The sequence below is a fragment of the Mustela putorius genome, unplaced genomic scaffold, assembly GCF_011764305.1.
Source record: "Mustela putorius furo isolate JIRA1106 unplaced genomic scaffold, ASM1176430v1.1 tig00000179_pilon_pilon_pilon, whole genome shotgun sequence".
Taxonomy (NCBI): domain Eukaryota; kingdom Metazoa; phylum Chordata; class Mammalia; order Carnivora; family Mustelidae; genus Mustela; species Mustela putorius.
Genome location: NW_025421305.1, coordinates 12,275,873 through 12,289,531, shown reverse-complemented (window position 1 = coordinate 12,289,531; position 13,659 = coordinate 12,275,873). Strand labels below are relative to the sequence as shown.

Genomic DNA, 13,659 nt, shown 5'->3' with positions numbered 1-13,659 from the left:
AGGACCACTCTGCCTCCTGGTTTTCACGATCACTGGAAAACAGACCTGAGGACTTCATCGGCCAAGAGGCCCAGCATAGCAAGTCTGGTCGGAGCTGACCGGAATTGCTAAGGACTGCAGGTTTTTTTGTTTTTAAATACTTGCCCTGGTTAGGGAAGGAAAACTCACTGTGCGGGGTGTAGCATTCCAAGCACAGGACGTGATAGGAGGAAGAGTTATGACTGCAGCAAGCGCAGTGCAACTCCACGTTGGGACTCTGCCAGCGTTCCCATAAAACCCTCCTTCTTCTTGAGTCTACACCACGCGCTCTTATGTGATCAATTTAAGAGGCTTTTATGAGATGCCAGAGCACGTTACTTAAAGCAGTCCCATTTATTTTGCTTCACTTTATGTTTTTATTACATAGAATTTGAATTAAATCCATTTGGCAACGTTTTCCCATGGAGGGAGGTGGGGTCCTTCTGGAGAGGAAAAGAAGTGTGTTGTTGAGGGGAGAGCTCCCTTGGACCTCAGTGGAGTGAACAGAGGGAAGGGGCCTCCGGGTGAGATTTGGGGAGTTCCTGATGGGTCACCAGGCCTTTCCTCCCTCCTACGATCTGTGGTCATTTTTCTAAAGTTCCGCCCATGATTGTTCTGTTCAAAAACATCCAAAGATGTCCAAGATTGTCATCAGAATAAAGCCCAGATTCCACAGGGAGGACAGGCCTTCCATGACGAACATTATAATCTGCCTCCACAATCTGATTCAGGATTTTTCCCTCTCCTCCCTCTTGCTCTCCAGCTAAACATGAGCTACTTCCTGTTGATGCCTCCTACTCAGTCTTCAAATCCTACCCTATGATCAGGGCCCAGACAAAATGTCATCTCAGCCTCCACATTTCATCTAATCCTTCTGGAAGGAAGTAGTTGCTTCCTGCTTGGAATGTCTGTGGCATTTTATTGTACTTCTGCAGGACAATGATCACTTTTTACCCGAGTTCCTACAGTGCTGCATTTTATTTTCCAAAATTGTAAATCTAGAGCAAGAGTTGCCTGAACGTTTTCTCTTTGAAGCATGCTCAGCCCCTAATATGACTTGAGCATCAGAAGGGACCCAGTAAATATCTGTTCAATAGTTATGCAGATGCTGACTCCAAAAAGCAATTTCAGAATTCGGAGGCATTTGCCACTTACCTATAAATGGGCCGCAAGTGCTCGTTTTAGAGGCTTCTACCAAGCCACAGCTACCCACCTACCACCTCAAGAGCAAGCCTGGCAATGACAGAGATTGAGCCCGGCGTTCCACTGACCAGCCCAGAGCCACAGTCAAGGCTGACTCGGTTAAACACCAGAGGGCCGCCCTCGGAGGGCATCTTATACAAGAGGACGGATGAGCGGGATTGGGATCATTTGGTTGCAATAAAGAGAATCTTGCTTGGCCAGCATTATTGAAACAGGGCTCACCTTGAGGATTCACGTAGACTGTAATTAGGCCAAGCTTTGGAAGACACTCCTGGAGTCCGGATCTGGGGAAACTTCCCTTTGGCCTTCCACTCTGGTCAGGCCTGGCCACACCCCTCACATCTGCTTCTTCTGGCAGGACCACCAGCAGCCCCTCCATGCAGGTGAGGTCTCCCTGTGTCTGCCTCCACTCCATGACCATCCAGAGGTAGTTCTTAAAACCAGTGGGCTTTTAATTTCTTAAAACCAGTGGGTGGCTCAGACGGTTAAGCCTCTGCCTTGGTCCTGGGTTATGCTACCAGAGTCCTGGGATGGAGCCTGTGTCATTGGTCTCCTTGCTAAACAGGGAGCCTGCTTCTCCCTCTCCCTCTGCCTCCTGCTCCCCCTGATTGTGTGCTCTGTGTCTATCAAATAAATAAATAAAATCTTAAAAAAAAAAAAAAGTGGGTAAATGAATGTGCTGTCTCTATTTTTCTTTAGTTTGAATTTCTGAACGAAGGAATTTGATTGGTTCAGCCAGCCTGAAAGCCAGGGGACTATAGTCCTTAGGTCAGGCACCTCCCTTGGGGGGGGGTTCAGTTGCACACACAGGTGTGTGCACTAGACACTGATGGGCAGCAACCACTACACCCCTTTGGAGTATTGCTGTCTGCTTTGCATGAGGACCCTTCAGCCAGGGAGACGGGGAGGTGGGCTCTGCTCCCCACGGCAGCAGCAAGAGAAACAAGGTCATCAGAAGATGGGGTGGCTAGTTCACCCAGGTGTCCAGGCTCTGATGCCCTGCATGAGGGCTGAGGGCAGAAATGAACTGACTGTAGGTGACCCCAGATTTGCTTGACGCTCAATACTGAAAACACACACAAAGGAGAAAGAAGGGAGAAAACAAAGTACGTTAAGCCCCCTAATTAGCAGCTGAAGTCCAAGAAGAGTCTTCTGAACTGAGTGATACACTCAATAGCTTATTAAAACCTTTGAGTTCATTTGGTCCTGGGTATTTTTGACTCATAGTCTGCCCTGGGTCCTCATTTTTTAAGACATTAGAGATCTGTTGAGATTTGACTTTGGCTATTTTAAAAGAAAGAAAAAAAATAACATCATAAGCTGTTGCCTGATTAATGCCTAAGACACAGCAGTTCCTGATGTTCATTGCAAGTTCTGCTTCTAGAAGGGGCTAATGCTGGCCGTTCTTAACAAGCTCCCTGTGCTCACGTCTCTCGCGACTTCGCGACTTTATAATCACAGATGGAGAGCCGTGATTAGCTGCTCAATCTGGTGACCACAAGCACGAGTTATTTCCCTTGGCAGGTTCAGGCAATCGCCCTCCTGTATCTCTGAGGGGAAAAAAAAAAGAGTCTGCTAAGATCTGATTGCCGGGCACTAACGATCTTGGGGGGTGGGGCGGGCACGGCCCCTCCCCTGTGCTCCAGGAGCTTCTTTCTCTTTCTCCCTTCAGGAATACTCCGGCTGAGAGGACAAATCCAATCATGATCATAAGAGCCCACGTCCACTGAATGCTTAATATGTCCCAGGCACCCTTATAAGCACTCCCATAATTACCCCCTTGAATCCTCAGGACAGCGCTTCAAGGAGGGCACAGAGCGCATCTCTAATTTAGAGGTCTGTTCTATTTTCAGAGGGGGCTTCTGAAGCAGAAAGCAGGTAAGCAGCCTGTTCAAAGTCCCAGCCCTGGCAGGAGGATGCCACCCACGCAGGCCGACCCCAAGCGCAACTCCAGGTCCCCAGAAGCTCCTCCACTTACGGTCTGTGCCCCTCTCTGTCTGGGCGCTGGGAATGGAGTCGGGAGAGGGGGGGTGAGGGGTTACAGAAAAGTAAAGGCAGGGCAGGCACCACACGCAGCAGACTTGGCAAAACTGACAAGACTGGTGACATGAAGCGAGTTACTTACCCTCTCGGTGCCTCATTTTCCTTGTGTGCATAAGGAGAAGAGAAACAAGACCTACTTACTTCCTAAGGCTGTTGGCAGGATTAACTCACACCTGGAACGGAGGTTGCCATTCACGGAAGTTTCAAACATTGCCCTGACGTTATCGTGTTCTCATTCCTCACGCAGGTGTCATATGTGGCCCACCCCAGGACGGCCGTGTGTCCTGGGGCAGTGACAGCAGCAGGAAGCAATCGACACCGTTGAGTTCCAAAGGGATGCCCGGAAGGGAAGCTTTCTCTGGGCGGAACTTCTGGATCTACAACCAGGTGATGGGACAGGTTGTGGCAGGGAATATTAGTTCATTTAATTTGCGCCACAGCTGCAGAGATAATCCATGCTCTTACCTGCCTATAACAGGTGGGGAAAGTGAGACACGGTGAAACTAATCAACTCATCCAAACTGGGTAAGTGGAAGAGCCGGCATTCCAACCCAGGCGCTGAACCGGTCGCCCCCCCCCCCCGACCCCATCTCAGCTCCCTGGATGGTAGGGACAGAATGGAGAGCATGGGAATATATCCTAAGGGATCTGCATTTAATCAAAGTGATGAAGTTCTTGAACCTAGGTGAGGTTCGGTGGGGTGAGGTTCAGAGCCGATGGCTAAAGAAAGAATTCTTAAGACGTCTCTGGTGCAAAAAGGTGGTTTATTAGAGCACGGGGACAGGACCCGTGGGCAGGCAGAGATGCGGCTGCCCAGGGCCTGTGAGGAGTGTCTGGTTATATACACAGGAGTTGGGTAGGTGAGGACAAAGGGGTGTTCAGAAGGGCTACTGGGGTAAAGAAGACTGTCAGGGTATTGAAGTCCTCGTTACTATCAAGCCAAGGCCACTTTCCCTCTAATGAGGCACTAACATAAAGACAATTGGAGTCTCCTGGTGGAATGTTACATTCCTGCTATCAAACGTCCTTGTTAGTGAGATTTAGGTCTTAAAAGAAATTTAACTTTATTTACTTTTCCTTCTACCTCCGTCTCCTTCGGTTTTTTATGGAGGGGAGGGTGACGTTAGGGCTTGAGGAACTGAATTATGTGTCTTTGGAAATTGGTCTATTGATAAGGTAACTTCTTTGTTGTAAATCTCAAGGACATTTGTAAACCAAGAGAGACTCCTGCCTTGCAGGACTGTGATCTTTGCAAGATAACCATTTGTTCTTCTTTTAGGGCAGTCAGGGGTGCCTGTGAAATGTCACACATATTACCAAGGGGAGTGGGTGGAGAGGGGGTGCAAGGCGCCAGCCCCTGCTCCGTTCTCAGACAGCCTCCTACTCCCTCATCAAAATGGCCCTCTGTCTTTTTGGTTTTGGTCTGGTTTGGTTTGGTTTTCCAACAAACAAATCTGCTGCCTCCTGCTCCTGAAACTGGCCCATCCTCAGGGTCCTTGGTCCTCCACGGTGAAGCCCAGCCCAGCTGCTCTGTGGACACACCTCCTGCTGGGGGGGGGGGTGGTTCCTTTTCACCTTTCTCCTCCCCCATATCACCCCCACACCACATACAGGCCACAAAATGACAGGGAAAGAAAAATACCCTTTGTGCGGCCCGGAAGATTAGATTCAGGCATTAATCCCACTTTGGCACCAAGACAACAGAAATACAGGATGATTACAGGATATTTTTGTCAATGGATTTTAATTTCACCTTACTTGTCATTTACGATCTCGGGAAGACTTTTACAATCTCCTCTTCTGTCCCGTGGGTGGGTATCTTGAGATCTCTCTCCTGTCCCTCTTATTATTTTTACTTTCATCCTCCTTGAAAAAAACATCTTTTCCACTCAGTCATTTCTTGGGGCTCGCACGAAACCCATAGCCCCAGTTAGAACCGCAGCAGCATTAAAATTGACATCTGCGTTGCAAGTCTCACCTGCCACCTGCCAGACATTTCTCATCTCCTCACAGCCCAGGCTGGGAACACCTCCCCGTCCTTTTCTTTTCCCGTATCTGCTGACTGAACTCTGCTTCCTTTTGAGGTCCATAAGCTGAGCGCAGAGCAGCGGCTCAGCTGAGATGAGTTCCAACATTTGCTGCCTTTTTGTCAAGACAGCTGAGGTGATTTTCGAGCAAAAATTTGACCAGTTATTTCCATCTCCTGAAAAAGAATTAAACTCTGTTAAATTCAGTTTTTGTTCTTCCAGGAGAAAGATCCCTAGGGGTATTGTTCCGGGTATTTCAAACTGAGGCGAATTCCATTTCATAAATAACTCTCTCAAAGATAGGAGACCCTCAGCCAATCAAATTTGGGGGCTTCACCCATGGCCCGAGACCGTGGGTGTCCTTTGCACTTTTCCTGTCTTGAGGGAGGAAAAGCAGGGGTCTCCTAGCGCAGAATCTTTGGAGAATTCATTGTTTAACATGGAGAGCACCTCTTCTGTCCCAGGCAGTGTGCTAGGCACAAGGAGGGAAAACAGACACTCCTATGGCTCTAGGAAAGAAAGAAATTCTACTTCCTTTTCCATTTTCAAAGTCCAGAACCCATGGAGAGACACATTCGCACGTGAGACAAATGGAGATGAAAATATTCGCTTTATTATTGGTAAAAGCAGATGGAGGATGTGGTGTGGATCTGCAGCCTTCTATTGTCTTCCACACCTGTCGAACCCTCTGCTGCAGAGCCAGACTCTTGCAGGCTTCCAAAAGGGGTGGAGCGTGCCCCAGGAGCTCGCTGCTGGGCCCCAAGCAGGCTCCTCCCCAGGGCCAAAACACAGAAGAGAAAGAAAGGGGACAGCCCAGCAGACCAGGCACTTTGCGAAACACCCTGGGTTCCCCACACTGCAAAGAAGGATCGAATGAGGATGACAGTGGGTCAGGAAGGTACAATGTCTGCCTGGAAGCATGGGACAGGGGACTAGAGAGGTCCCTTAACACACACACTGCATCCCCTCATGGAGAGGACACCCCTGCGACAGGGAGACCAGAAAGGAACTCTAGAACAATCAGATAATTGCTTTACGGAGCAGGTGGTCTCTGGGCTCAGGCCAGGATGAGTGCGGCCCTTGCCAGCTGGACAAAGTTGCACAAGGATGAGGATGGGCCAGGGCTTGGGGCCCGACATAAAGAGGGTGAGCGCAAGGCCAGGGGACATGCAGGAAGCCATCGAGGTGGACTTTGTCCCTCTGGCCCTCTGAGGACCAGCTTCCTCCACTCCATCTCGTTTGCAGTCAAGGAATAAGGAAGTGAGCATAGGAGCCTGGAGGCAGATGCTCCAGGGGGCAAAGACTGGGGCCTGTCATACGTGGGCGCACAGCAAATATTTGTTCTTCAGACTTATGTCTTATCCCTCTGCACGCCTGGAATAGACCAAGCTGCCTTTATGCCTCTTGCTCAAACTGCAGAGACCCCACTCCAAGTCACCTTCTCACTTCCCTGAGCCTCTGCAATGATCCTTCCAGAAGTTATGTTTGCATAAGCCTGATGCTCTCGGAAGCACGGTTCTCTGTAAATACAGAGTTTTATTATTAGAAGATGATGAATTTTTAAAATGCTAGTTCTGGCCTTTTCACCATGACAGAGTGTAACTCAAGTCTGCATACACTTTGCTCCTTCTTTGAAGAAACCTCACAGGTCTCCGCTCCAGGCTGAGGGCATGACTTTGTGTACCGGTCCAGGCTACGACGCCCAGGGAAATCAGGGACATCTTGTGAATGATGGAGCCCGCCCAGCCACCCAACTCCTGGGAATACCTGGGAGTATTTGTTTTCCTTTTTTAAGGAAAAACAGAAAACTCTATATTTTATGTAACATTTCCTGAATGTTAGTGACCTCAAACTCAAAAATTAAAAAAGAACACTGTGAGGCCCTAACACAACACATCTGAGGGCCGGGTTTCCTCCCTCCCGACATATGGGGCCCGACATAAAGAGGGTGAGCGCAAGGCCAGGGGACATGCAGGAAGCCATCGAGGTGGACTTTGTCCCTCTGGCCCTCTGAGGACCAGCTTCCTCCACTCCATCTCGTTTGCAGTCAAGGAATAAGGAAGTGAGCACAGGAGCCTGTGCTTACCCCCTTACCCCCTTACTTCCCTTACCCCCACACCCCCCCACACCCCGTCCCATACCTCCCATCCTCGCTGCCAGCTGGCTTCTGATGTATGCAACCTTGTCCTAATACGCAGTTCAGTCGTTGGACCCCGTGGCTGGAAGGTCTCGAGGCAGTGAGCCTTGGTCACCAGGGAGGGCAAGGTCTGGGCCATGCATATTTTAAATGACTAGTTCTTAATATTTTCAGCTTTCTGCTAATGTTCCCTTTAATGTTTTCAGTTGGAGGGCTTGTCCTAATTCAGGTTTAGGCTCTGTAGCACTGGTTCTTAGCCAGACAGGAAGGCTGTGGGGTGAAGCCCACACAAAGAGCCTGTGCAGGGCCCCAGGTCTTGGGTCGAATCCTGACTCCATCACTTCTTGACTTCGTGATTTAGACAGATCTCTTCATCTTTCTGGGCCTTGTCAGCAAAAGAGGGATGGTTACAATGCCTGTTTCAAAGGACAACTCTGAGGAATACCTACAGTGAAAGTACCGAGCCCCTTCTTGGGCAGAGTGAAATCCCTAGAGGATCTCCTTCCCCTCAACACCTCATGCCCCTAACAGACCACCCCAGAGCCTGTGGAAAGCCAGGCAGGCAACTTCTGGAGAGAGAAAAGTAAGAGACCAGAATCAGCCCGCAGTTGGAGCACATCCCTCATTCTCAGCAGGTTGCTGATCGAACCCGGACACTACGTGCCAGGTGCCTAACTGGCCTCTTCTACCGATGGAATAAAATGCGAAGACAAAGCCTGAGGCATGGCATCCTCATAACCATGGGTCCCTGCGTGGGTATAAAGTGAGTCCTTCTCCTGGATGGAGATTCTTTCCTTTGCACCTCCTGGGCTTGCACCAGAGAGTTTGATGGGACCGTCTCCCAGGGCATGCACTGCTCTACCTCATTCCACAGTTGTCTGCGGGCATTAGAATGTAAGCTGGCTAGACAGCGGACAGTCTTCATCCCATTCATCCTTGTAACTCCTTCCTCCTCAGTCAGCTTGCCTGGCTGCCAAGTGGTTTTGCTAAAAACAAAACAAAACAAAACAAAACAAAAACCCAAACAATTCTGTTAAGGATGGGGCCATGGAGCATTAACACCAAAGGAACTAAATTCTCTGTCAGTCCACTCTAGTTCCTGTCCGTTGATGGTTTCCTCATCCTTCTCCACTTTAAAGCTCTTGTTGATATAAATTATTGCTTCTATCATAAGATTATTGCCTGTCTCCCTCATTATATGATACATTCTTTGGATGCCCATAAAACTTTTTCGAAAGATTTCAGTTATTTATTTGAGAGAGAGAGAGAATGGCAGGGAGAGGCATTGGAAGAGGGAGAGAGAGAGAATCTCAAGTAGACTCCCCACTGACCGTGGAGCCCAATGCAGGACTCCATCGCAGGACCCTGAGATTGTCAAAACAAAGAATCAGCCACTTAAGTGAAGGAGCCACCCAGGCATCCCATGGGTGCCCATAAAGGTTGAAACATGAAACTCTGGAAATAATGGACTGTGAGGAATAGGAACTGGTTCTTTTTAAAAAAAAACTTCTTTACTGAGGCAAAATTCACATAACGTAAAATTAACCATTTTAAAGTACACATTTCAGGGCCATTAGTACATTCACATTGTTATGCAACCTGACCTGCCTCTAGTTCCAAAGCATTTTCATCATCCCAGAGTAGATCCTGTACCCATTCAGTGGTCACTTCCTGCAGCCCTCCCCCAGCCCCAGGCAACCACCCATTTGGGTTTGGTCTTCTTAGACTTACCTGGATATTTCATGTAAATGGTATCCTATTATATATGGCCCTTTGCATCCGGCTTCTCTCATTTAGCATAAATATTTTTAAGGTTCAACCACGTCGTTGTATGTATCACTACTTCATTCCTTTTTATGGCCGTGTAATATTCTATCCTCTATGTCATCTCTTATTTATCCATTTCCTGTTGAAGGGCATTTTAATAGTTTCCACCTTTGGGGATGATGAATAACGTTGTTCTAACCATTTTCGAGGAACTGGGTCTTTTCCACCACCGTACTCTCAGTGCAGTGAGCTTGCCATAAATACTTGTGGCTGTTCAAAAATTCGTAATGTTCAAAAACTGGTTGTGAAAAAAAAAAAACTGGTTGTGAAAAAAAAAATATGCCAGTGTCATATATGTATGTTTCCTTATAAGCTTAAAGGGTCCTGCTACCTCATCTCCAGCTCCAAAGAAAACTGCTCCCAGTGTTCAGGGTTTGGCAGATGTTATAGATACTGACCATGGGGACAATCATCACAATAATAACAAAGAAGAATGATGTAGCACTGGGCGTCACACAATCATAGATGATGGCAAGATTGGGTCACTTCTTTTATTTACTGTCGTTTTTAAAAAAGATTTATTTATGGAGGGGGAGGGGAAGACGGAGAGAATCCCAAGCAGACTCCACACTGAGTGGGGAGCCTGAGGAAGGCTCCATCTCACGACCCTGAGATCATGACGTGAGCTGAAACCAAGAGTCAGCTGCTGAACCGACTGTGCTACCCAAGATTGGGTCATTTAAAGATAGGCTGCCTGTGTTGTAGATGTTCCTCAGCTCCTGCAGAAGTCCATAAAAAGAAAACAAAAGGTCTGAGATAGGAAAGGACCTTCATGTTTGCCCCACAGCTGCACCAAGAGCCCAGAGAGAGGAGCTGGAACATGGTGGGATATAAGCCTGGTGGAGTCAGGCCTCTGGAAGTGATAGGTGGTGGGCACTGGGCTAGCTGGGGGCTGACAACAAGCTGACCTTCAAAGAAAAGAAGCTGTGGATGGAACCCCAACAGGCCCTGGGACAAGAGCAGTGTAGCTGTGAACCAAAGAACAGTCACCGCGGGGAGAAAAGCGTAGCATGCCTTGGTCTTTTCGGTGGAACCTGAACAAATGCTCAGTAACTACTCTCAATGTATCTGTGGGAATATAAAGTGTGTCCTGGTTTATGTCCCGTTTCGAAGTGCAACGGATGGCGCAGTTCTGTTGTTAGCCTGCCCTTTTCCAGTGGGGAGAGCTTGAAACAACCAATGATGCCATGTTCATGTATTCTATTCACTCATCAAACATTTACGGGCCAACAATGATGTGTGAGGCACTGTGCTCCATAGTACGGGATGACTAAGAGGATCTCCAAGCCTAGGGAGGCAGGCGGTTTATTCTCAAAGACTGAATCAGAATTTACCAGATGGACGTGAGTTGAGGAGAGGCAGGCACAGGACTGAAAGCCAAACTTTGGAGAGGTGGGAAGACAGGACACAGGCACGGGGTTTTTTGTTCAGATAATACAGTGATTGATTTTAAGACCTTTGAGATAATCTGTAACTGGACAGTATTTGAAGAAAGTGATTTTGGAGTAAAATATCTTTCGTACTTGTAATTTATTATATACTAGTTATCTGCCAATGTTCAAAAAATAACCGAACTGATTTATAGTAAGAATTCTCTGTTCTCAGTGCAAGAGAAGGCTCCATGACCTGATGTTACAGCAGAGGCTGCTGACAGTCAACGTATGGGCCTCACCATCCCTGCACTCAGCTGTTTCTGACTGCCGCTCTACGGCTCTGCCAGAGGGCTCTCAGCCCGTGAAAGAAGACAGAAGAGAAATCCTCCAACTTCCCCAGGTGGGACAACTCTGAGATGCATTTGACACTGTCTCCTGGAGAACCCCAAAGAGGACTGAGCCCCAACTGCCCACAAAAGCATCTTGTTCATTATTGCACTCCATATTGGCTTTCTTCCCTTCTCTTTCTCACTTCTCTACTGACTCACCAGTACTTCCTGGGATCCCCTCAAAAATCTATCATTTGCATCCAAATCTTTGTCTCAGGGTCTCTTTCAGGAGGAACTCAGCTGTTGTGGATTGAACAGTGTCTCCCAAAAAGATACGTTGAAGTTCTGATCTCTGCCCCTAATCTGTGCACGAGATCTTATTTGGAAATAGGATCTTTGCAAACAAAACCAAATTAGGATGAAGTCACCCTGGATGAGGGGAGGCCCTAATGACTGGCATATGAAGAGGAGAAGGGACACAGACACACACAGGGAGAAGGTCATGCGAAGATGGAAAAAAGAGACGGGAGTGAGGCATCTGTGTGCTCAGGAAGGCCAAAGATCGCCAGCAGCCATCCAAAGCTACAAGAACACATGCAAAGGATTCTGAGAATTTCCCCCAAGGAACCAACTCTGCCAATACCTAGAGTTTGGACTTCTGGCCTCAACGACTATGAGAAAATCAATTCCTATTCCTTTAATACATCCAGTTTGGGGTCTTGTGTTAGCATTTCCCTAGGAAACTAATACACCAGATCTACAGTAAAAGTGAATGCTTCATTCTTCTGGATTTTCTGAATCTGGGGCTCTTCGGTTATTTGCTTCACAGTCCCCTTATAGCGGGAGTCCCCCCTTGTTCCTGCATGGGGGGTCATACTGTGATATCAGGAGGGATCAGGCAGATAGAGATGGGAGAAAGTGGTGAATGGACACTTCTGGGGGTCTTCCTGGGTGATTACAGCCGTGAAAATAACAATGTGACCATACCTTACAAACAGAAAGGACTGGACGTGGCTGATGTTTCTATATTTGTAGATCTCTTCTATGCACTCACATGCCTCAACTTTATAAAATCCATCTATGAGAAGCCCACAGCAGATATCATTCTCAATGGGGAAAAGCTGAGAGCCTTTCCCTTGAGATCAAGAACACGACAAGGATGCCCACTCTCGCCACTCTTATTCAACATAGTAATACAAGTCCTACCAACTGCACTCAGACAACAAAAAGAAATAAAAGGTATTCAAATTGGCAAAAAAGAAGTCAAACTCTCTCTCTTCACAGATGACATGATACTCTATGTGGAAAACCCAAAAGTCTCCAAGCCTAAATTACTAGAGCTCATATAGCAATTCAATAATGCGGCAGGATACAAAATCAATGCATGAATTACATATTTCAAATATTTTGGCTGTGCGTATTTCTATTTCATCTCAAGAAGGGAGGGGGGAGGGGAGGGAAGAGAGACAAAGAAAGAAAGGAAGAAAGACAGTCATTGAGCTCTGCTGAAACTTATCTTAATCTTTTATCAAAACCCAATTCCAGTTTTCAAACCTTCAGATGTTTCTATCTTCTTTTTTCTCCCTTGATTGAGCCGGCTACCTCTTCCCTAACTTGCACGGCAGTGTTTTTCTATAAGAAATACATCTACTTTTAAGTGTTTGACCTTGAGTCTGGAAGATGAAGGAAGGACAGAGGAAAAGAAGCATAGCCTGACAGAGACATTGCAGGGGCGGGACGGGGGAGAAGTAGGGGAAGTGTGCGTCCTATGTTTTGGTAGCATTGACTTTTCCTCCTGGACTCCCCAGACCCTAGACCAGAGTCATCAGCTAGGGACCCAAAGCAAAACGCTGCGTGGGCCTGTGGTTGAAAGTGGCCACACCAATTTGGAAGTCTCTTTTTAAAGATCTGATCCTGTCGTCCTGGAGGCGAGGGTTGCCATGGTAACTCTCCGGGGGCATTTTCAACTAGACAGAGACATTCCACCAGGCAGAGACGGGTGGTTAAAAAGACAATCTATCATGACATAGAGTTGGCGTTTTAATTTGAGGCCAAGTCAGAAACTCTGCCTGCAGCTTTGAGTGACCCTTGGAGCAGGAGAACGCATGATCAAAGTCATCCGTAACGTCGATAACGAGACTCCCAAAGCGGGGAGAGCACGGTCCCCGATCCCTTTTGGGGGGCCTCTCCCTAAGAAAGCAGCTCAGCAGGCTACACAATCTGTAAGTGCTGGGAAGAGCAGATGTTGCTTCCACCTGGACCCGGAGATGGGCACCACCTGTCTTTTACTCTCTGACTCACTCACCCTCACCATCTCCCTTCCAGAATCTTCCTGCCTTTGCAGGTTCTCTCTCTCTGCAGTGATATGCCATATCGGATTTTGGATTCATTTGACGGCGGGGTTCAGTCCTAGCCGTGTGACCCTGTTCCTTCACCTCTTTGGGGCCACAATTTCCTCACCGTGACATGAAACTAGCCCAGTGGAGGAGGCTTGTAAATAGTAAAGGAAAGGCCATCTGTAAGTGGCACGCAAAAGGCGCACAGAGCTACCCAGCAAACGTTGGTCCCTTCTCCTCTTACAACTTTTCTTTTCCCTTGTAGTCTTTGTGTAAAGAAGAGTGACTATAAATTAGAGAAGAAATCTGTCCCTCTACTTCTGTGGGCGCTCTGCTGAAGTAAATGAGCTTGCTGGAAATGACTCT

General features: G+C 47.7%; 1 long non-coding RNA gene across 1 annotated transcript in view; it reads right to left on the bottom strand.

Annotated features, from left to right (window-relative positions):
* Positions 1 to 4,991: 4,991 nt before the first annotated feature.
* LOC106006537 overlaps positions 4,992 to 13,659 on the bottom strand; it is a 43,557-nt gene continuing 34,889 nt past the window's right edge. Inside the window, exons 3-4 of the long non-coding RNA XR_001180639.2 lie at positions 8,291 to 8,414; positions 4,992 to 5,467 (exon numbers count right to left, since the gene is read on the bottom strand). This is a non-coding gene — a long non-coding RNA (uncharacterized LOC106006537). The remainder of the gene's footprint in view (positions 5,468 to 8,290; positions 8,415 to 13,659) is intronic.